We start from the raw sequence: 3,111 nt of genomic DNA, 5'->3' as shown, positions 1-3,111 counted from the left end.
CGTCTACACCCCGATGGCACGTCGCACGACCGACGAACCCCCGGTTACCGATCGAGCCTGCTCGCCGAGTTTCACCGGCGCCGACATCACAGAACTCCATCTGACACTGACCCGACGCAGCCGGCCGTCGAAGGGACGGCTGCGGCCGGGCGCTCCTCCGGCGCGCGAACACGCCGACTCTGTGAGTGATTGTCTTCAGACGCTCAGACGGACGTGGCTCGAGGAGCAGAGCATCCCCGAGCCGCCATTTGCGTTCGAATAAGTCGATGATCAGTGAGTTCTGCAATTCACATGAATTCTCGCATCTAACTGCGTTCTTCATCGACGCACGAGCCGAGTGATCCACCACCAAGAATTGTCATTTGCCACTGGAAGACTCCCGCGTTCGCAAACTCTCCTCAGAGCCGAGGGAAGAAGTGGAACGGAAGGAGAAAGGACACGGGGACTCTGTGCCTTCTTTGCTTGTGACTGGAAAGAAATATCCTCCGTCGAGCCGAGGGGGGAAGCGGGCTCCCTCCTTCCCCCCACCGCCGCGAGGGCGGGTCGCGCGAGTCAGACTCGCCGACTGGGGGGAAATCGGGCGACACCGGTGCCCCTTCTCTGCCCTGCGGAGAATGCCTCGAGGAGCGCCGCGCCGCGGACGGCGACGGCGTCTCCACCCTTGCGGGACTTCTCCCTCGAAGCTACCGGGAGCGCGAGACTCCGTGAGACAGACGACGAGAGAAGAACCGGGTACTCCCCGGGCTGGTCTGTGTGTGACACGCCCGTCTCCTTTTTGTCGGAGAGAGCGAAGGCGAAGCGCGGGGTCTGACCTCGACCGTGGAACGGGGAAGGAGGCGGTGAAAACCCCGCTCGAGTCCCCCCGGCTTTTCCAATTTGCTCTCTCTCCGCGTGTCTCTCTGTGACGGCTTTTCCGACATTCCCCCTTTGTTCCCTCTCCGATCACGGAGGGGAAGGGTTCTGTTAATGATCCTTCCGCAGGTTCACCTACGGAAACCTTGTTACGACTTTTACTTCCTCTAAATGATCAAGTTTGACCGTCTTCTCGTCGCGCCTCGACAACCGGCCGAAGCCGGGGGTGCCAGACGGTCGATCCGATGGCCTCACTAAGTCATTCGATCGGTAGTAGCGACGGGCGGTGTGTACAAAGGGCAGGGACGTAATCAATGCGAGCTGATGACTCGCGTTTACTTGGAATTCCTCGTTCAAGGGACACAATTACAAGTCCCTGTCCCCAGCACGGAGAAGTCTCAGCGGATTACCCGGACCTTTCGGCCGAGGGCAAATGTACCCGCTGCTTGCGCCAGTGTAGCGCGCGTGCGGCCCCGGACATCTAAGGGCATCACAGACCTGTTATTGCTCCATCTCGTATGGCTGAAAGCCATTTGTCCCTCTAAGAAGTTCGCGGCTCACCACGACGGGTGGCCGGACTATTTAGCAAGCAAGAGTCTCGTTCGTTATCGGAATTAACCAGACAAATCACTCCACCAACTAAGAACGGCCATGCACCACCATCCACAAAATCAAGAAAGAGCTCTCAATCTGTCAATCCTCACTGTGTCCGGGCCGGGTAGGTTTCCCCGTGTTGAGTCAAATTAAGCCGCAGGCTCCACTCCTGGTGGTGCCCTTCCGTCAATTCCTTTAAGTTTCAGCTTTGCAACCATACTTCCCCCGGAACCCAAAGACTTTGGTTTTCCGGAGAGTTGCCCGCCGCGTCATGGGAGGAACGCCGGCGAATTACGAGTCGGTATCGTTTATGGTCGGAACTAGGGCGGTATCTGATCGCCTTCGATCCTCCGACTTTCGTTCTTGATCAATGAAGACATTCTTGGCAAATGCTTTCGCTGTCGGGCGTCTTGCGACGATCCAAGAATTTCACCTCTCACGCCGCAATACGAATGCCCCCGGCAGTCCCTCTTGATCATTACCTCAGGATCTCAAGACCAACGAAATAGAACCGAGGTCCTCTTCCACTATTCCATGCTGAGCTGTTCGGGCACTTTGGCCTGCTTTGAACACTTCAATTTTCTCAAAGTAAACGTTCCAGTCTCGCACGGCACTCAGTTAAGAGCACCGCACGACCAACCGAATCACTGGCCGGGAAAAATCTCCCACGACTCCCGTTTGACGGGGAGAAGGGGAACGGGCAGTGCACGCCTCACGGCGGACCGCCCGCCCCGGCCAGAAATCCGACTACGAGCTTTTTAACTGCAGCAAATTTAATATACGCTGCTGGAGCTGGAATTACCGCGGCTGCTGGCACCAGACTTGCCCTCCAGTAGATCCTCGTTAAAGGATTTAAAGTGTACTCATTCCGATCACAGGGCCTCCGAAGAGGCCTGTATCGTTATTTTTTGTCACTACCTCCCCGTGTCAGGAGTGGGTAATTTGCGTGCCTGCTGCCTTCCTTGGATGTGGTAGCCGTTTCTCAGGCTCCCTCTCCGGAATCGAACCCTGATTCTCCGTTACCCGTCACAACCATGATAAGCGCATAACTTACCATCGAAAGTTGATAGAGCAGACTTTTGAAGGGAGCGTCGCCGGTGCAAGACCGTGCGATCGGCATGATTATCTAGAGTTCACCAGCGGAGACCGGACCCCGAAAGGACCGGGCTGGCCTTGTTCCTAATAAGAGCACGCTTCCCCCGAAGGGTCGGCGCTTTGTTGCATGTATTAGCTCTAGAATTACCACAGTTATCCATGGTATAAGACTTTCTCCAATAAACCATAACTGATCTAATGAGCCATCTGCAGTTTCTCTTGTATGTTCAGGATTGTACTTAGACGTGCATGGCTTAATCTTTGAGACAAGCATATGACTACTGGCAGGATCAACCAGGTAACGGTCGACAGAACCGGGCTGGGCCCGTTCGCCGTCCGGGAGTCGCTCTCGCACTCCCCTCTCTCTCTCTCTGAATTCTCAATTGTCGATGCCGTGCTATTACGGTACAGTGATCGAAGAACCGCCCGAAGGGATTCTCGAGGTGTGTATCTCTACCCGAGTCGACTGGGTCGTCTCGAGAGGAGTCGCAGTGGTCCCGCCTCGGAGACGGGACCGGTTCGAAGCGACGCGGGAGGGCGACGGCTCGTCCACTGGAACAGGGGAGAGCA

At 56.3% G+C, this 3,111-nt stretch overlaps 2 non-coding genes across 2 annotated transcripts; both read right to left on the bottom strand.

Annotated features, from left to right (window-relative positions):
* Positions 1-197: 197 nt before the first annotated feature.
* LOC139968229 (5.8S ribosomal RNA) lies at positions 198-357 on the bottom strand. The gene has a single exon (XR_011793266.1). It is a non-coding gene; the product is annotated as a 5.8S ribosomal RNA (ribosomal RNA).
* Positions 358-964: 607 nt separating this feature from the next.
* On the bottom strand, positions 965-2,842 carry LOC139968346 (small subunit ribosomal RNA). The gene has a single exon (XR_011793351.1). It is a non-coding gene; the product is annotated as a small subunit ribosomal RNA (ribosomal RNA).
* Between the last annotated feature and the right edge of the window lie 269 nt (positions 2,843-3,111).

Source organism: Apostichopus japonicus, chromosome 5, assembly GCF_037975245.1.
Source record: "Apostichopus japonicus isolate 1M-3 chromosome 5, ASM3797524v1, whole genome shotgun sequence".
Lineage (NCBI taxonomy): Eukaryota > Metazoa > Echinodermata > Holothuroidea > Aspidochirotida > Stichopodidae > Apostichopus > Apostichopus japonicus.
This window is presented reverse-complemented; position numbering and strand designations above follow the sequence as displayed.